This window comes from Euprymna scolopes, chromosome 26 (genome assembly GCF_053919585.1).
Source record: "Euprymna scolopes isolate OS-2025 chromosome 26, ASM5391958v1, whole genome shotgun sequence".
In the NCBI taxonomy this organism is placed as follows: Eukaryota; Metazoa; Mollusca; class Cephalopoda; order Sepiida; family Sepiolidae; genus Euprymna; species Euprymna scolopes.
In genome coordinates this window covers 83,432,889-83,455,044 of record NC_136507.1, presented here as the reverse complement: position 1 = coordinate 83,455,044, position 22,156 = coordinate 83,432,889, and the positions used below count along the sequence as shown (strand labels likewise).

General features: G+C 32.1%; 1 pseudogene across 1 annotated transcript in view; it reads right to left on the bottom strand.

Moving 5' to 3' along the window:
- The window catches only part of LOC145248233 (perivitellin-2 67 kDa subunit-like), a 21,328-nt pseudogene extending 6,939 nt beyond the window's left edge, over positions 1-14,389 (bottom strand). Inside the window, exons 1-2 of the transcript XR_013863340.1 lie at positions 14,135-14,389; positions 11,058-11,331 (exon numbers count right to left, since the gene is read on the bottom strand). The product of XR_013863340.1 is annotated as a perivitellin-2 67 kDa subunit-like (transcript). The remainder of the gene's footprint in view (positions 1-11,057; positions 11,332-14,134) is intronic.
- Between the last annotated feature and the right edge of the window lie 7,767 nt (positions 14,390-22,156).

The following is a 22,156-nucleotide window of genomic DNA, read 5'->3' as shown; positions in this document are numbered from 1 at the left end:
TATTGTTATTTATTAGAACTGATTTTCTACATTTTTTAATGATGTTGATTTCTTCTGAGGATATATCAGTGTATGTCTCGGCAAATTCTAGGGCAATGTTAAAAAGTTCTTCGGATATCGAGGGATAAAAGTCTATGATGTCAAACTGTATGAACGTACATTTATCTTTGTTTTCTATATTTTTAAACCAGGTGATTGCTTCGGTAGTATTTGCCCACTGGTTTAGTTCTAGGTCCTGTTTGAGTTGTTTGTTTACTCTAGAAAGTATAGTTTTGCTAATTCTACCTATTTCTTGTTTAGTTGGGTTCATCAGGCGGGTGCTGGGATTATTATTAAAGTCCCATTTGTGGTCTTTAAGCAGAATGTATGACTCTCTAGGTTTCAATTTGCCAACTTTATTTTTAGTTTATCGGTAATTTGTTTACTTTCAGTATTTATTATATCTATGTAGTCGCATTCGTTTGTGTCTAGTTTTTTGTAGTTTTTTGTAATGTTTTCTGTGATTAGTTTGTTATATTCTTGCTTATCTATTTTATAAAAGTTTCTGGTTTTATCTGCTTTTACAAAGATTTTATTAGAGTTGTTTATGTTTCTAACGATTTTGTGTAGTTTCCGTTGGAAATTGTTAGGTTGATTGTGTAATTCTAGGTTTTTAATTACGTTTAAAAGGTCATTTTCAAAGTTTATCAAAAGGTCTACTGTTTTCGCATTTTATGGGGTTTAAAACCATAGGATTCTTTTTTGTTTACGTTTTCATTTTTAAGGAAGAAATTTGCTCGCCATCGCATTCGGCGTATTAGTTCATCTGTTTTTTTGATTAATTTAATAATATAGCTATGCTTGCTGGGTGTGGGGATGTTTTTTTTAGCGATGTTTCGAAATTAACTCTTTCCATATCTATTTTTAATGTGGTGAAATAAATTCTTTTGAGAGTGCTCGACTGTTTTAGGAGCTAAGTATAACTACTTCATTTACTCACATAAATTTAATATACGAAAGTATAGATTTATGCGTAAACTTTAAGTATTTACTTCAAAAGTGCTCAATACGTAGGTAGAGCTAGTTAGTAATTTATAAAGGGCGCGGTGGATACTAGAAACTAAATGGCTAACTAGAAATCCTCAACATATATAAAAACAAGAATCAACCACAGAATTCGCTCATGAGCCTGACGAATCCTATAGTGGATGAAACGCAGAATATTCAGTGTAGCTTAATCGCCATATATATTTTATAAATTACTATATATATATATATATATAGGCATATGTGTGTATATATATATATATATATATATATATATAAGAGCAAACAGTTAATAAAAAATGTTAAAAAACACTTTGAAAAAGAGTTAAAAACATATTTAATCTGAAAAGAGAGAATATGGTGAAGAAAAACCATATTCCCTCTGCTTCACTATTTGTTACCAAGTAAGATCTATGACTTACTTGCAGTTTCATCAAATACTTTTGTATGCAAAATCCGATCCCGCATTTTGCTAATTCCTACCCCCTGATGAGAAGGAAAGTATTTCTTAGAAATTCCGCGGATTAAGGACTATCCACTTTTCAAATTAAATATGTTTTTAACTCTTTTTCAAGGTGCTTTTTAACATGCTTTATTAACTATTTGCTCTTATTATAAGCTCTATCTCCTATTTGGTTTTATCGAGCTTTTACATCTGGTTGAGATTACTTTATAAATATGAATTCTTTAATATTTATAATATACTTTAGTTTTACCATCTTGGATCATTTTGGTAAATTTAATTGTAATTTTTATTTTATATATATATATATATATATATATATATATAAAGCTCAACGTATGTGTTTGTCTGTCTACAAATAGGCTCCTATGTGGTTTACTATTGTAATAAACTGTCTACATACAATGATAGAATTATCAAGGATATGAAATGAGTATGATAAAATGGGGCCTCAGGTAAGGGAAATCACTTATGAGGGGGAATCCTATGCATGCTCACACGGTTTCACGTAGAGTTACCAAATTTGGCAGGAAACCCACTATGGGGAAGGGGAAGTTTTGACGGGTTATACCGCTCACACCCAATAATGGGATTCAGGTCACTTATAACTGGAAACCGTGTGCAAGCTCACACTGTTTAATGTATACTCGTAGAGTTGCCAATTTTGGCAGGATAACCCACCATGAGCGGGAAATGTTTACAGGTTACACTGCTCGTACTCACCAGTTGTGTCACTTATAACTGGGAACCCTATGCACGCTCAGTCCGTTTGATGTAGAGCTACTGAACTTGTCATGAGAGCCCACCATAGGAAGATCTGGTTTATGGGTTTCATTGTCTACTCCTATCAACAGAGGTGGGGTCCTGTAGGCGTCACTTATAATGGGAAACAATAATTAGTGTTCATACATTTGTGTCAACAACTGGTGTTTTAAAAAGCTGACACCAGTTGTAAAATGGGATATCTTGATAAAAACAAGCACATGCAAACCACTGAACTCACCTTGTTACTTGTGTTTAAGTGAAAACTATTTATTCCTAGTATTTCAGTCCGGCATTGCCCGGGTGTTTGGAGGTGTATGTTGAGCCCCCAAAAAAAGGTGGTATTAGGAAGGCAAGCTCAAACCCGTACCGCAAAGGAGGAAAAAGAACGGGGTAAAAAACCCTGACGTCTTTGCTGTTACGACCACTGTCAAACCGGAAGTGACGTAGGTTTAAATTAAGGCTAGACAATCGAAAGGAGAGAATGATTTCCGAAAATATCGACGAAAAAAGCGACACCCTGAGTAGAAAAGCTCCCAGTTGAAGGTGAAAATATTAATTATATTAGGCAATTTTTCGATATTTATCGTCTGAAAGGTCGAACTTAAAAATTATGCTGATCTTGTAAAAATTCATCGCCGCTGTCGAAATTTTTAGGCAGACATTCAAACATACAAACATACATGCATACATTTATATATTGGTAACTAAAGATTTTCGACCCAAACCGATTAAAAAGCTTGCCCTATCTCTGAATACCCTTTATGTAACATTTCAAATATTTAGACCAGAAAATGTCTGAGTAATTTGGTAGAGACTGCAGAGGTCAATTTTTTTAAAAACTTTGACTCCTCTTATGACCCCTTAAAATTTATTGTTTTGGGCTCAAATAAAGTTATTAAGTTAGATCCATGTCCAAGGAACCTATATCTAAAATTTCAAGTGCGTAGACCCAAAATTGTCGGAGGAGTTTGGTAGAGTTCTCAAAGGTCAAATCGTTGAACTTTGACCCCTTAATCGCCAAATTTCTGGCCGAAAACCGATCACATCGATTTTCCCAAATCTCAGTACCCTGTATATCAAATTTCGAGTCTGTAGACTAAAAATTGACAGAGTTATTCTATAGGGAAATGCACACAGACACACAGACACTTTCATTTTTATATATATATACTATCAAAGGCGCCCAGCGTTGCCCGGGTGTTTGGATGTGTATGTTGAGCAAAAAAAAAAGTGGTAGTAAGAAGGTAGGCTCGAACCCGTACCGCAAAGGAGGAAAAGAATGGGGTAAAAGCTAAAGTTTATGCTGTTACGACCACCGCCAACCCGGAAGCGACATTTTTTAAAATTAAGGCTAGACAATCTAAAGGAGAGGATAACTTTCAAAAATATCGGCGAAAAAAGTGACCCCTCCTGTAGAAAAGTGCCTAGTAGAAGGGGAAGATATTAATGTTTTTAGCCAATTCTTCGATATTTATCGTATGAAAGATCGAACTTTAAAACGATACTGATCTTGGTAAAATCCGTCGCTTCTATTGAAAGTTTAAGGCAGACATGCAAACATACATACATACATACATACATTTATATATTGGTAACTAAATATTTTCGACCGAAACTGCTGAAAAAGCTTGCCCTATCTCTGAATACCCTTTATGTAAAATTTCAAATATTTAGACAAGAAATTGTTGAGTAATTTGGAAAAGACCGCAGAGGTCATTCTTGTTTTAAACTTTGACCCCTCTTATGACCCCTTAAAATTTATTGTTTTGGGCTCAAATCAAGTTATTAAGTTAGATCCATGTCTAAGGAACCTATATCTAAAATTTCAAGTGCGTAGACCCAAAATTTTCGGAGGAGTTTGGTAGAGTTCTCAAAGGTCAAATCGTTGAACTTTGACCCCTTAATTGCCAAATTTCTGGCCAAAAACCGATCACATCGATTTTCTTAAATCTCAGTAACCTGTATATCAAATTTCGAGTCTGTAGACTAAAAATTGATTTTATTTATATATATAAGTTATTGCGTAGGGAAATGTACACAGACGCACACACTTTCACTTATATATATATATATATATATATATATATATATATATATATATATATATATATATATATATATATTTAGATAGATAGATAGATAGATAGATAGATAGATTAGGTTCAAGGATAGGGACAAACTCATAAATAAATAAAAAAAATCTCAATTAACTGCTGGCACAACAAAACTTACCTTCTTAGTAATTTTGATGCTCTCCTATAATTGTTTATCTATTTTGTATCACTACGAACTCTATTTAAGGAGCCAAATTCTGTTTTTACGATTTCTTTCATTATACAAGCTTCTCGTACCCCTGCAGTTATTCCTCACAACCTGCTGACAGACTCATATGAACTCCATACAATATTCGGTCCTCCCCACCAAATGTGACTTTTTGTATCGCTTTTATTAGCTGTTTTTACTTACATATTATGAGACAGATTGGACTTGATGCATAACTGTTTTTTTTTCTGACGATTGTTTATAACCCTGTACCTATAACCGTGTCTATTCTCATTTCTTAATGTTAAATATGTTACAAAGAAGCCCTATCACACATATTTCTACCCGACCTTCATTGTTTACTCTAACCATCCCATATGCTTTTCTTCTATCCTTTATATTTAGTTATACATTTTCCCTCCTTTAGTTTTATCATTCTTGATATCCAATTAATTCCCTTCTGTCAATTGATTGCATTTTTAGTCTCACTTAACCATCATCCTTTCTTTGATTTTAATTTTTACTCTTGCTGCAATAACAACTGTGCCTTTATTACATGTCATTTGCATTTAATACCTATATTAACAAGTGCATGTGTGTTTTCACCATCATGACAATAACCATTATTACTTATCTTATATTTTTTTTCACCACTATTCTGCTTTCATATATTTTTTCGTTTTATTTTATTTAATTTTCGTTATTTTTGTATGTACATATTTTTTATTATTATTTTTCGAATGTTATCAACTTTTATTATTATTTTAGTAGTTTAGTTTCTTATCTTGATTTTTATCTAATTTTCATTTTATTTTTACTTTTATTAATTATGTCATTGTCATTATTATTATATCAACGCTTATTATTATGATTGTTATGGCTATTATTATTATTATTATTATTATTATTAGTAGTAGTAGTAGTAGTAGTAGTAGTAGTAGCAGCAGCATCAGCAGCAGCAGTAGTAGTATCATTAATATAATTTTATCATTACTATTATTTTTAATATTATCCTATTTATTTTTATTATTATTACAATTACTGTTATTAATATTATTATTATTATTATTATTTATATTTATATCATTATTTTTATTATTATTATCATTATTTTACTATTCTTTTTTATTATTATTATTATTATTATTATTATTATTATTATTATCATTATTATTATTATTTATATTTATATTATTATTATCATTTTACTATTCTTTATTATTATTATTATTATTATTATCATTATTATTATTATTATTTATATTTATTATTATTATTATTATTATTTTACTATTCTTTATTAATATTATTATTATTATCATTATTATTATTATTTATATTTTTATTATTATTATTATTATTATTATTATTTTACTATTCTTTATTATTATTATCATTATTATTATTATTTTATTTTACTATTCTTTTTTATTATTTTTGGGTGCTTGTCTATAATTGGGCCTAAAAAATTTTTTAAAAGAAAAATCTGAAAAAATCTTTATAATGTACGTACTTGTCACTGCATGAAGATGTCATATTCCAAAAATTACGTAAATCGTCAAGTATTGTTTTATTTAAGAAAATCAAATATTATCATAAATTTTAGCGAAGAATTGCTTCACGCCATCTTGTTTGAGACTGATGCGCTACTAACGACACCTGTCGGAAATATAGGATCAACAAGGGCACACAATCGACTTGGAAACAAAAATGACAAAACCCTTTTTTTTTCTTAAATGTCGAAAACACTTTTTTAGGTCCAATTATAGACAAGCACCTATTTTTGTTATTAGTAGTAATGGAAAACTTAAATGCAAAATTTACTTTCCTATCTGAATTTAATTTTGTATCTTGATAACTCAACTTTTAATTGAAATAGTAACAATTTTTTAAAACAGTTAGAACTAAATAATAGTATCAGGTTTTTAACTTTTAAATTCAGATGAACTCGGCTCAAGCAAAAAATTTATTGATCGAAATAAGCACCACCAGAATCAGCAAAACAAGTGTATTCATGCCAATAACATAAAATCTTGAGTTCTGGTGGCGATAAAGTCGCTGAGAGCGTTTTTTTTTTTTATATCGCTTAAGTTTTTGAAGCATTTCTCATGCAGAAAGTCGTCGAGATGCTTGAAAAAGTGATAGTCGGAAGAGTATGGCGGATGGACAGACTTTCATAGGCCACTTCATTCAACTTCTGCAGAGTCGGTTTAGTAACGTGCAGTCAGGCATTGTCGTAGAGGAGAATTAGGGCTTTTCTGTTGACTAATACTGGCTGTTAGTGTCGAAGTTTCTGATGCATTTCATGCATTTGTAGACAGTACTTCTCCGCCGTAATGGTTCGTATGAATGAAACCGGTCGCAGACCATTAACAGTTAGCGTGACCTTCTTTTGGTGCAACTCTGGCTTCGGGAAGTATCGTGGAGCTTCGTCAGCATACAGCCACTAAGTTGGGCGCCGCCGGTTGTTGTAAAGATCCCCCATTTTATCGAAATTACAACTCCGTCGAGAAACGGGTCGTCCCTGTTACGTAAAAGAAGGGAAGATGACACTTCATAACGGCGTTTCTTTTGATTTGTTGTTCAATTCGTGAGGTACCCATTTATCAAGTTTTTTTTTTTCCAATCTCTTTCAAGTTGTTGGAAACCGTCGTATACCTTACGTCTGATTCAGAAGCAAGTTCTCGAACAGTTGTGCGTGGATTGGCTTTGACAAAGGCTTTAATTCATCGTTGTCAGCATCCGATTGCCAATTCCTACGCTTATCATCTTCAAGAATTTCGTTGCCGCCACGAAATTTCTTAAACCACCATTGTGCTATGCGTTCAGTAGTGGTTTCTGGACCAAACGATATCGCGAGCTGTTTCAGCAGTTTTTCGGCCTAGCTTGAAATAAGAAAACTGTGTGAATTCCTTTTTTTTTTTTTCCTAATCTTGTATTGAACGTTCTGAAAAGAAGACATATTCGTTTTAAAACAATTCTTATTAAGAAGATTAGATAGATCGAAAAACGCCCTTTAAAATGATATATAAAGTAAAAATAGTATAACGAAAACTTATTTGAAAATACATCATTTGGAAGCAAAAGTATAAATTCCGCAAGAACTTTCTTCTCAAATTAATATAAATAAATGATAGAAATTAGTATAAATAAGGAATCAAGTAAATAGTACTAATTTAGAATGAGTAAAAATAAATGAAAATCTATCCATCTATATATATATATATATATATATATATATATATATATATATATATATATATATATATATAGATTGAGTAAGATGATTGATAATTTAAAATTTAAATTTAAATTTAAAAATCGGTTTCATAAGGAAGAACAAACAATATCAATAAATTGTACGATCGTTTCGGAAACGATGTTTATTGAGATATACAATAAGTCTTGGACAATGATTTTGTTATATAGTTTTTTGAAACAAAGTCTCCTCATCAGCAAAAATATTGGGTGGGTTTTTTTAAAGACACCAAAAATAAACCTAGCATTTTTTTTTTTTTAAGTAAGGCAGATGTATCTTTTAATGCTTCGCCTTCTAAAAGTTGTAAGTATCATCGTCAAAGCATTCATTTGGATGGTAAATGTAGTTTATGAATGTTTAAAAATATTGATAAATACGAACTTTCAGAGGAAACGCCAATGGAATAATATTATCAGTTTGCGATCGTCAGTAACGCTAAATTTGAAATCCCAATTCAATTAAAATATACTCTGCTCTTCAGACTGTTGTTCCAATCCCCTTAATATATATATATATATATATATATATATATATATATATATATATATATATATATATATATATATATATATATTGTGTACAGAAAGTTGTTAGTTGAGACAGATCATTGGTACCGTCGGTTTCAAGCCCGATAATAAGGCCCGTTTAAGGTATCCTTATCAAGCTCTCTTCAGCCAATATTCGTCTCGAATACGAATATTGACTGAAGAGAGCTTGATAAGGACGAATATTGGCTGAAGAGAGCTTGATAAGGATACCTTAAACGGGCCTTATTATCGGGCTTGAAACCGACGGTACCAATGATCTGTCTCAACTAACAACTTTCTGTACACATAATATAAATACGCTCTTACAATTTGGATTTTCCTTTTAATTAAGCACTCTGCTGGAGTTCTTTTTCCAAAAAAGAACTAATCATATATATATATATATATATATATATATATATATATATATATAATTTTCGCAAAAATCAAGACAACAAAATATAAAGTGAGAAGATCATATTATGTATTTTCTTATGCTTTACAATCGTTTCATAACGATTTGGACAATTTTAAATATCATATCATTAAAAAATATTCCAAAATAGCAACTCTTCAGGGCAAAATACACTAGTTATACATATATGAATACATTCATACTCCCTATTTTAAGAGATCAAGCAGTTGGACCTATCTCTACACGACTCATATTTTTTTTATTTTTCTATAGTTATCGATTTAAATCGTCGCAAACCATTTCTTTCTTTGCATATTTTAAAACTAAACCTTAATCTGGTTTGAGTTTCCATGGCATACATCGTCATGTTCAAATATCAGCTGACCTGATATTGTAAACAAAACGAAATTTGATGAACTATATTATCATCATTATTTATTTGATATATTTGGGGTTCTTTGCGAATTAGTCCACCAGGCAAATTATTCCTCATAATATATAATAATCAATAGAGGATTGATTCTATAATAATACATACGCAATCTGCATAAATTATAATATCATATTTAAGCGTATTGTACGAACGAGCAATGCCGGGCATCCAACTATTAATAGTATATATATATATATATATATATATATATATATATATATATATATATATATATATATATATATATATATATATATTGAGCACTCTTGAAGTAAATACTTAAAGTTTACGCATAAATCTATACTTTCGTATATTAATTTTATGTGAGTAAATGAAGTATATATATATATATATATATATATATATATATATATATATATATATATATATATATATATATATGAATTTTGTCTCTCTCTCTTTCTCTATGGATTAGCAAACGACTGGGCTGATTTTTATGAAATTTCTGACGAAGGTACTTTATGTGCCTGGCAGTGTTCTTAGATAGGTTTTGTATTGGAATATTTCTGATAAGAATCGATAATCGATAATGGGAACCATCTGAGGAAGGAAGGAACAGGCGATTTTGACTAAAGATAACATCTTAAACAACCTAACATCACAAATGCATTTGAGTCTTTAGTACCACACAAGCTGAAAGGCCCGACATATAAAATCAACAGGAGATTGTTTGATATTACATGGGCGCGTTTGAAATTAATGTTTCTGCTTAGAGCACAATTAAAGCATGGTACGTGATGTTTGAATTTTAAACTTTAATTGAAGCTGTTACATATTGTATAACTTTATAAAATCAACAATATGTTCTCTACAGTGCAATGTAGATTGCAATGTATTGTAGACTAAATCACTGCGAAAAGGCATGTAAAGCTTCCTTCCAGTGCACCATAATGAGTCCCTCAACTAGAGCAGGCAATCAATCAAATAGATTGAAAAATGGGCGGTTTCACCGATTTCGATTACAATTAAAATATGGGAGTGTGAAACATGCGTTGATCATCATTTAATCCGGGGCAACGTTGGATGTCCCAGCTCGTCTTGAATAAAGGAACAAACTACTTACTTATTTTCACAAAAACTTTCATTTCTTTGAAATATAAAACTACATAATATAAAATTAAAATGGTATGTATAATCGTTACCAAGGATTTTATATAAAATAATAATAATAATAATAATAATAATAATAATAATAATAATAATAATAATAAATAATAATAAAATAATAATAATAATAATTTAAACAATTAAAAAAATAATAATAATAATAAAAATAAAAATTAAATAATAATTATAATAAAAATAATAATAATAATAATAATAATTTAAACAATTAAAAAATAATAATAAAAATAGTAATAATAAATAATAATAATAATAATAATAATATAAAAAATAATAATAATAAAATAATAATAACAATAATAATAATAATAATAACAACAATAACAATAATAATAACAATAAGAAGAATAACAATAACAATAATAATAACAATAATAATAACAATAATAATAATAACAATAATAATAATAACAATAATAATAATCATAATAATAACAATGATAATAACAATAATAATAACAATAATAACAATAATAATAATCATAATAATAACAATAATAATAACAACAACAATAATAATAATAATAATAATAATAATAACAACAATAATAATAATAACAATAACAATAATGATAATAACAATAATAATAATAACAATAACAATAATAATAATAATAATAATAACAATAATAATAATAACAATAATAATAATAACAATAATAACAACAACAACAACAACAACAATAATAATAATAATAATAATAATAATAATAATAATAATAATAATAATAATAATTTTTAAAAAATACATTACAATTTACCTGATAAGCTGATTGGTGTTCTCTGTGAAACGTGTGTCAACTTTTTTTACTGAACCTGTGAAACTTCCGCTTGCTTTCAGGAATTTAAAAAAATGTGGCACTCGCCTCCGCTTTCACGTCCCTGTCCGATTTCCCTTTGTAATAGGACTTCTTGGTTTCCAGATAAAACTGTAAGATTCCGCCAAAATAAACTTTTTCGAAATAGTGCGTTCCAAAATACTCAATGAATTTGAAGTATTTCTTGGGGTCACTTTCGAATGTGTTCGGGAGTAACCTGTATTTGAAAGATACATCACATTAGTGAATTTGAAGAAACAGAAATCGTTAAGGTATGAGAAAAAATCGATTCTTAAAATGCGTCCATTTAACATATGAGTTTAATAATGTTAATACTATTTCAATCTTAAGCGTGACAGACCAACGAAAAATGATACTTAAGCGTGACAGACCAACGAAAAATGATACTTAAGCTTTACAGACCAACGAAAAATGATACTTAAGCTTTACAGACCAACGAAAAATGATACTTAAAATTTATAGACCAACGAAGATGAAATTTCAAACGTAAGCGTGACCGAGCAACGAAAATGACATTTCAAACTTAAGCATTAGAGAGTAATGAAAATAATATTTTAAATGGAAGAGAGAGAAACGAGAATTTTTCAAATTTAAGCATGGCATGGCAACAAAAATGACATTCTAAACTTTAGTATGACAAACCAACGAAAATGATATTTCAAACTGAAATGTGAGGAGCCAAACAAAATGATATTTTCAACTTATGCATGACAACGCAATTAGAATCATATTTCAAACTTATGCGTGAAATAAGAATTAAAAATCATATTTCGAACTTAGGTGTGACAGAACAGTGAAAATGATATCTCAAACTTAAGAATGACAAACCATTGAAAATGATATTTCAAACTACAGCATTAGATAGCAACGAAAAATTGTATTTCAAACTACAGCATTATATAGCAATGGAAAATGATATTTCAGACTTAACCGTTACAGACAAGCAATGATATTCCCAACTTAAACGTGTGAGGAGATGAAAATGCTGTTTCAAAGTTAATCATGGAAGACTAACAAAAAACAAGACATTACAGACCAACCACATTTCATGTGTAATGTAGTTGTGGAACACAAGAAATGAGTTGTTATTTATCTGTCATTCGCTCTATCTTTATATCTGTGTATCTATCGATATATATATATCTATCCTCCTCCTCCTCTCTCTCTCTCTCTCTCTTTCTAACCATCTGTATCTCTCTTCAACTTTCATTCTATTGCGGAATCTATCTATGTTCATGTGATGTAATTGTGAAAGATAAGAAATTATTTGTTATTTTATCTGTCGGTCGATCTATCTATATATCTATGTGTATTATCGATATATCTACCTGTCTATCTGATTGCATCCTCTCTCTCTCTCTCTCTCTAATCCTCTCTAATCCTCTCTATCTCTCTATCTCTCTATCTGTGTATATCTCTATGTCCACGCCTGTTGTTCTCATGTCTCTCTGTATTTCAATATTCCCCCTCTCTAAGTCTGTGTTTACCCCTCTCTTTTTATCTCTCTCTTCTCACATCATGTTATAGTACATATGACCATGTGCATGATTATTCACTATTTCATCTTATGTTAATCACTCCGTCTATGTTAGTGCGTTCATATATATTTATGTATATATATGTATGTGTGTATGTATGCGAATGTATCAGAAAATCAGCTCCCCAAAAATGGGTCCCCTGAAAGTAGGCAAAAATAAAAATTGCTTTAGTAAAGAAAGGTTTCCACTCCATTGACTAAGGACATTAGTATCAGAACAGATATTACACTATGATCTTGCATTGATTGCTTTGCCTGTTTTATGGTTTATTCACCCATGACTTGATTTTAAACGATTGTCTTATGTTAAATCAACTGAGAAAGCAATACATGTGTTGAAACTAGTGTTGGAATCGGGAATCGGAAAAATCGGAAAAATCGGAGCTTTTTGGAGTATCAAAATCGGTATTGGAATCGGAAAATTTTGAGGGTTTTTTTTTTTTCCAATGTCTAACCCGATTCCTTTAATTATCTATTTTATTCGATTTTCTTTTTATAAAACATCTTCCACTGCTTTTAGTAATAATAAAATAACTATTTATTGATTTAAACTTCCGGTAAGACTTTTTTTTCTTTTTTTTTTAACGGTGGTCACCATTTATCAAGGCCCGGAAGCCACTCAGGGATAAGGGTTATTGCAAGTACATTACGTTAGTGTGGAGATTTGATGAAGTGTTTACTTAAGGGGGCGGTTCATTAGGAATTTGTTTACGTTGGACTTGAAGACATCCAGGTTGTAGTCAGGTGGGAAGCAGGCAGACGGAACATAGTTACACAGGCGTGCAGTTCTAAAAAAGAAGCTTTGTTCATGGAATTTACGTTTTGATTTAGGCACAGATAAAGAGTGGGGAAAGTTTTTGACAGTGGATTCAGCTAGACGGGTGTTTTTCGTGAAAGATTGGCGAGGGGGTACCAGAGATTGGAGTTCAGACGAGCACCTGCCATGGAAATAACGATAAAACAAGGATAGGCTCGCAACGTCTCTTTTGTGGGAGAGAGGTTGCAGGGAAGAGAAAAGGGCATCCCCCACTTAGCCAGGAAGTCTATTTTGTACTCTGTCAAGGCAGGATAGGCTGTTTTTAGCAGCTCCTGCCCAGATATGGCAGCAGTATTCCATCCTTGGACGTACTTGGCTTTTGACTAAAATCTCTAGACCACCCCATCATAAGTTTTTAAATTTGAGAAAATACATGCACTTTTAAGATGTGCTTTTACGGTAATCGGGACAAAATAACAATTTTATTGTAAAATATTTAGAGATTGATAAAAAATCGGAAATGGAATTGGTAATTGCATCGAAATCGGGAATTTAGTACGGAATCGGTAGTTGAATCGGAACTGGAAAAATATTGGAATCGTCCGATCATTAGTTGAAACCAATGCATTGAGAACGATTTTTAAACAAAAGTTCTTCTTTTGTACAGAGAGAGTAGAGGAACTGTGGGGGAGGATTTAAACTTACCTGTCTGCATACATCTTTGCATATTTGCCAAGTTTCAGTGCAAACGTTGGTATGAGTGTAGCTGTTCGTGTCGACTGGTGAGATATAATGTGTTCAACATATCGCGATTCATTGTAGAAATTCGATGTCATTCTCTTATAAGAGGAACTGGCTGAAAATAAACCTTTCGCGATGCTATCGAAGCCAACATCAGCACTCATCATCTTCAAGACATCGGATGATTTTTTCAATATACTGACTTCTGATCTCAAAATGCCTGCAGGTTTGTTAACTGAAATAACTTGATCCGGTATATCATACTCAACCTGAAAAAAAAGAAAGAAAAATGTATATGTATCTTCAGATGTTTTAACTCCACATACAGAAACAAGCTTGAATTGCAAACTACATTGCATCAATCGATAAAGTTCTAAATATTGCGTACATCTACGTGGAAAGTTTGGTTGTTATTTTTATTATGGATTGTTTGAAGGGCTATGATTTATTTTATTACATTTTCAATTCAAACAAGGCACAATGACATTTGATGTATGTGTGAACTTCTGCATGTCAGTACTATGCAGGGAGTTTTTTTTTTACATAGACGTCACCACTTATCAAGGCCGATAGGCCACTCAAGGATAAGGGTTAAAGAGTGTAGAGTAGTCAAAAGGACAATATAGTAATCGATAGTAATGGAAGTTCGGTAAATTTGTTAACTTAAGTGGAACAGCTCATCAGAAACTTGAGCAGCAAGATGTTTGTTTACATTACACTTGAACTTCTCCATGTCAGTCCAGTCAGGGAAGCAGAAACCCGGAAGAGAATTTTGAAGTCTAGCAGTCCTAGGTAAGAAACTATTGAAGTAGAAGACTTTCGTACATCTAGGGATTTCTACAGTATAGGGGTGGAATTTTGCTGTTTGTCGTGTTTGTTAGGGGTATTTATATCATGGAGAGAGAAGGGCTTGTCGGAGTGGCTACCATTAAAATACTTGTAAAACAGGCAGAGGGATGCAACATTTCGTTGATGGAACAGCGGTTGAAGCTTAGCTGAGAGTGTGGGACCTATTAGGTTATCAACTCTCTTTTGAACCCTGTCAATTTTTATTAATATTTGTTTATAGTCGGTTTGTTCTGGGCTGTAATTCGTTTTTTTTTTACAAGGAAGTCACCACTTATTAAGACGCGAAGGCCACTCAAGGATAAGGATTAATGAATGTGAGGTGATAGTGTCGTCATCGTCAATGGCATAGATTGGGTAGAATTTGGATTATTTAAATGGGACGGCTCAACAAGAACTTGTTTACATTGGACTTGAAGGCTACCATGTTGTAGTCGGCCGGGAAAGAAAATAGAAGCAAATAAAATCCAAGGCAAATAAAAATGATTTTTGCTTATTAATATTAATGAAACTGTTTGGCAGTTCAGTTTGTACAGTTTTTTCTACTAACAAGAACTCAAGTACATATCAGACTATTTGAAAAAAAAAAACTGAAAATTTATCAACGTAAAAATGGAAATGCTTATCTACTTTAAAAAAACAAATATTTTACAGAAATTGATAATCCTGTTGGATTGTCGGAAGCGGGGTATATATAAACGGCTGTGTATTATTAACACGTCAATATATTTAATATGACTATTGACCGTCTAGTGATTGTTTTAACAGAAAATATAACAATCATAAAATTAAGTAACAAATAACAGTCTCTGGGGTTTGACATTGGCCTATAGGGAAAACATAGCTGGCCCATATTGGGTTCATCTTGATTTGACCGACGCTCGACCCGAAGCGTTGGTGGTATTTACAGCAACTTTTTTTCGGGTGTTTCCCCATTGGATAGCTGGATTATTTTTTTTTTTACATTGGAGTCACCACTTATCAAGGCCTGAAGGCCACTCAGGGATAAGGGTTATTGCGTGTACAGTAATCAATGAGATAGTATTGTAGTAATCATTAGTATTGGGGTTTTTATAGAGTGTCTTACTTAAGGGGGCGGTTTGTCAGGAGTTTGATCGACATTTGCTCCGTCTTGTAGCCATTATTATCCGTGGACCGTCCCTTTTTCTCAACTGCGTTTGCTCGCTCTGACTCCCAACTCTTGACTAACTGATATGTGTATTTCTAAGCTATCTCGTTTGTTTGTTTATTGCAACATTCTTTTTCACCTTTTTTTTTTACCATTTTTGTTTGTTCTAGTTATGAAAATTAACATTCGTATTAAAACATTTTAACATAAATAATTTTTTTCTGCAAATGTTTATTTTCGCTATGCTAACATTATATTTGATATTCTACTCTTATAAATTTTAATAACCAACTGCTAACAAGATCAAAGTGTAGTATCTGTTCTCCAGATGCTGCACTTCAATTCCTTGTTCCCTGTCAGTGGAGGAGAAATCCGTCACGATTGAGACGATTTTTATTTTTGTTCCTTTTCTCCACACAAAAAAAAAAACGACCCTGGCGTCTAACTCTGTCCCGTGGGGGGACATTGTAAATAGGAACCGTCATAATAATCGTCGATTAATAACCCTTTCTTAGAACTGCACGCCTGTGGAACTCTGTTTCGTCTGGCTGCTTCCAACCTGACTACAACTTGGATGTGTTCAAGTCCAACGTTAACAAATTCCTAATGAACCGCTTCCTTAAGTAAACACTTCATCAAATCTCCGCACTAATGTACTGGCAATTACCCTTATCCCTGAGTGGCTTCCGGGCCTTGATAAGTGGTGACCACTGTGTAAAAAAAACCCTCATAATAATCGTCGATCAGCACACTTGTCACAAAATGCAATCTATCAATTTATTTGCCCTTTGGGAGAATGTCTATCCAACAATACCAGAAAAATAATTACATTAGTTATACAACGAACACATTGGCCCGAAGACTAACACTCCATCTTTCAGACTTCAGTTTCATAAGTCAACACCTAAAAAACATGGCTGCCCATACTTAGTACGTATGACAGAAGACAAAATTGGAAACTAAAAGAGGTATCAATTATACCAATATTAAAAAGAACTTCAAAAAGTACTTAGCAAGTATACCCGGTGAACCATATGCAAGTGAGATACAAACGATTACACTGAAAGGGACGGCCAGAATCCTAAAAAGATCTCCTCGTTGAACTCACTAGAGGTAAATATTAGACAGCTGGTTGGATATCCCACCCCCTAGAAGAAAAAGATGAAGAAAAATGAAAGAAAAATAATGTAGGAAAATTATGATTGAAAACATAAAAAAATTCTTACATAATGATCCCAACGTAAAACAACTCAAAACCCTTTGTTTAGTATATAAATAAAAACGGAATATTGTGAAGAGTATTCGTTGTTCGCGAGAGGTCAAAATCATTAGCATTTTCCAAGTTATTTTTCGCGGACTTGCTTCCCGACATTTCAGCTATTTGTTCCGAAATATATACATCTGCCTTACTTTTAATGCTAGGTTTATTTATGGTGTCTTTAAAATTTAATAAAAACCCTTCACAATATTTTCTGATGAGGAACCCCTGTTTGTTAAAAAACTATATGTAATAATTATTGTCCTTAACTTGATGTCTACCACAATAAAAACACTGTTTTCCGAAACGATCGTACAAATAATTGATTTTGTTGTTGTTCCTTCTTATGAAACAGATTTTTAATTTAATTATAATATCAATCACATTACTAAATATATATATATATATATATATATATATATATATATATATATATATATATATATATATATTCCTAAAAGCTCTGGCCTTGATGAAGGGGAGACTAAAACTTGCTGCTATTGTTTCAAATGATCTGAAATAACAGCAAGGGGAGACTTGATTGCAAATATTTCTCATATGTTATATCTCCCCTCTTTTGGAAATATGTACGATTATGAATATCTCCAGTATCAAATAATCCTTATACAATGTTAAATTTACTTTATGTATAAAACCCAAAGAGTGGAGATATAACATATGAGAAATATTTGGAATCAAGTCTCCTCTTGCTGTTATTTTAGATCATTTGAAACCATAGCAGCAAGTTTGTTTCCTCTCCATCAAGACCGGAGGTTATGGAGAAAGATAAGATATTTTGTAATTCATATGCAAAACTAGGAAAACAAATGACTATGATTAAAACATTTTGTAGCTGTAAAAAATTGCCAAAAATAGTCTCTGGATTATGGATGATCCCCTCAATGTGCGACGTTAAGGGCAAATGTCACATAGCCTACTACATAATTCAGGTCATTATCTTTTCAACAACTGTTCATTTATTAAATTCTGATCTATAGCCGCTGAGATTTGGAACTTATAAAATTGCCAAAAAAGATGGTGTATATATATATATATATATATAAACACACCCACACACACAAATATATATATAAACACACGAACACACACACACATATACATATAACTGCTTCATTTACTCACATAAATTAATATACGAAAGTATAAATTTATGCGTAAACTTTAAGTATTTACTTCAACAGTGCTCAATACGTAGGTAGAGCTAGTTAGTAAGTTATAAAATATATACAAGCATAAGCCCGAAGAATCCTAGAGTGGATGAAACGCGGAATATTCAGTGTAGCTTAATCGCCATATATATTTTCTAACTTACTATATATATATATATATATATATATATATATATATATATATATAGTCATCCACATACAGTACTGTTTCGCAGCTCATCAGTGCGGCTAGACAGGCAACTACCTCAAGCCAGGATTGAAACCCGACCGTTTGTACGGCAGTCAGGGCTCCTAACCATTACGCTATTGGCGGCTGCTTGAACGAGTAGTGAGTTTAACGATGTTTTGATATCGTCTGAAATACCTCCGCTCGATTTGTTTACACAAAGATATATATATATACTCGTAGCCAAATTAAAATGCTCATATCTTTGGTTCTATTGGATGAACCTACATGAAAATCTGCAGGCTTTTTGGAGATTACAATATTATTCTACGGAAAAAAATTGACAATTAGTAAAAAAGTAACTATATTTTCAAACCAATAAAATATGCCCAAATGTACCTACATTTGTAAATATAGTGTCCTGGTAAGCCACCTTTAGTTTTATGACTTAGGGATGAATTTTGCTTAGGGTTTTTTTTTACTTGTTTGTCTTCCGTGTGACCTTGCCATGCCACTAGTATATATAACATATATATTTTTAATAGTGTGCTCTGTTCAGTAGTTGAACTAATGACAACACTAATGACAACTAAACTAATTATTCTTCCATACATAGCAGACATTTATTATTCGGAAAACAGTAATGGTCGCAACCAGAGCAGAATGCGAAAAACATCTGTGTGCACATGTAAACTGGTTTTAAATTTTTGTTTTGTTAAATATTATCAAATATATCAATTCGATTAAAATCCTTTTAATATTACGCATGTAAACTTGATGTAAACACTCTTGAAAAGTGTTAACATTATATGAATAAACGAAATCAAAACAAGATTACGACCGAATTTGACCTGATGTCCTATGATTTCGCTTATTCAGATAATGTTAACACATTTCAAGCATGTTTTTGTCTCAAGTTTACATGCGTAATACTGAATAGATTTGCACCATTGATGATAAATTAACATTGGATAAAAACTAAAAAAAAAAAAAAAAAATGCAAAGGATAAAGTTAAAGTTGTTCTTACGCCATCAAGGAGTCGAGTTTTTTCTTCTTTACAGCTGAAGTCAATAACTGGATACTTGAGACCATCGTTTCCTTTCAATATTAAAGGTAGTAGGTCAAGCTGTGTGGCGTCCACGCCAAATCCTAACTTATGCAGACCGGGTAATAGTCAGCTGCAAGCGCCGGTTGAAGTAAAAAGGGCAGATGCCATTTCCGGTTCTTCAAACACTACAATTGGCTCAAGGTCAATGCATTGAGAAACTCCCAAGTAGAAAATGGCAATAAGGAAAGTTGATTCAAACGGACGATTGGGATGAATAAATTTGTGTCTCATTTTCTTTTTCTTTTTTTTTGTTTATTTATTTATTTATTTGTTCGCGACTTCACTTTATCTTAAAACGACTTTTAAGTGAGCACCAAACTACCGACAGGAAAATGAATGGTGGCTCTTATTTATATCCGGGTTAAGTGTACATTTTCCAATCAGAAGCTCTCGTAGCGTTTGATAACAAAGAAGTAAAAAAGAAAAAAAAAAGAAGAAATTTCGTGGCCATATGTTAAAAGTTACACGAAAGAATTCCGTTGCTTATAAAATTAACGCGCATTTTTTTCCTTTTCTGTTTCTTGTGTGTGTGTGTGTGTGTGTGTGTGTGTGTGTGTGTGTGTGTGTGTGTTGGGGGGATACGTGAGACACCAAAATACCCGAACTGCTCTGATTATAACGGAATTGTTATCTGCACCCCCACCTATTAGGACACTGCTATCTTAAAATGTATTGTTTTTTTTTTCTCCACAACTAACAGATCAGATATTCTGCAGATATCGATTTCCTGGCCTAAAATGCACCCAACATTCATGTTATTATTATTATCTTCTTTTCTCTTTGTAAAATTTTATGCTATTCTGCAAATTCAAAAACAAAACTAACAAGTGTCCTCTACAACACAACCGAATCAAACACCCTGAATAAATTTTTGAAGAGTTCAAAACTCTTTTATAGACGAGTCAGTGCACCAACTGACACAAAAAAAATTGCAGTATTTTGCTTTTCTGCTTTACGTCTTATTAAAAGTTGGGCAAGATTTGAATATTGGAAAGTTTCAAATTTCGAAGTTGAACATTTTTAACTTCTAAATCATTTTCCATTAAATTTTAGAATTCTAACTCTGACAATTCTCAGGACAAACCGATAAATCTTGCATTTTTACCCATGTTCTCATCACAATGATGTTGAACCATTTCTTGTACCAAACCTATGGCTACCTCTACCCATCCCGATTTGCATAAGTTATAATGTTTTTCCAATTTGTTCATGCACCCCAATCATTATCCTCATCCTCATCATCTCATGGATTATTTTTCCTATTCTCACAATTGCCACCTTTGTACATTCTAGTTCATGCCTTCTATACCTTAATGCATTGCATTCTTCCAAACAGTTATAGTGTATCTTTTGTATCAGCTCATTTGGAGCAGAGATTTGTCTCTCATCACTGGAACAAATTTGTCTCTTTCTACTTTCCATCCCCACTTAGATGGTTACATTTCATCACTATATAACATCCAATCCATAATCTGGTAATAAGTTCGCAGAGAATGAAATCTACAGCCAGAGGCGGTCGAAAAGAGTCGTTCTGGCGTAACGATATCTTTGCCCTTGCAACTTTCTTGCAGAGCATATTGTATCCAATCGATGCCAGTGAGTCCTTCTGCTTTCCATTGTACTGTACTTATTGACTTAGAACCGTTGGTTTCCACACCATCCTGCGTTTGCTTTGGTTGAGAGAACGCTTTTTCAGTTTTTCTCTATCTATATAAAAGCTAGGTACGTCCAAGGATGGAGTACTGTTGCCACATCTGGGTATGATCTGCTAGAAGCTTCTTATCCAGCCTTGACAGAGTTCAAAATAAACTTTGCCGCCTTGTAGAGGATGCCCTTTTCTCTTCCCTGCAAACTCTTTTCCACAGAAAAAACATTGCAAGCCTGTCTCTGCTTTATCATTATATTCACGGCAAGTGCTCGTCTGAGTTGCAATCTATAGTCCCCCCTCGCCAAACTTTCATGAAAAACACTCCTCTAGCTGAAACCACTGTCAATAATTTCTTCCACACTTTATCTGTGCCTAAACCTAAATCTAGATTCCATGAACAACGCTTTTTTGTTAGAAATGCATGCCTGTGGAACTCTTTTCCATTTGCCTGTTTTCCAACTGACTACGATTTGGCTGTCTTCAAGTTCAATGTTAACAAATTCGTGATGAATCGTCCCCTTAAGTGATCAAATTTACTAAATGTCACTACTAACGATTACTACGATATTATTCCATTAACTGCTGTACACTCAATAACCCTTATCCTCGAGTGGCCTTCGGGCCTTGATAAGTGGCGACT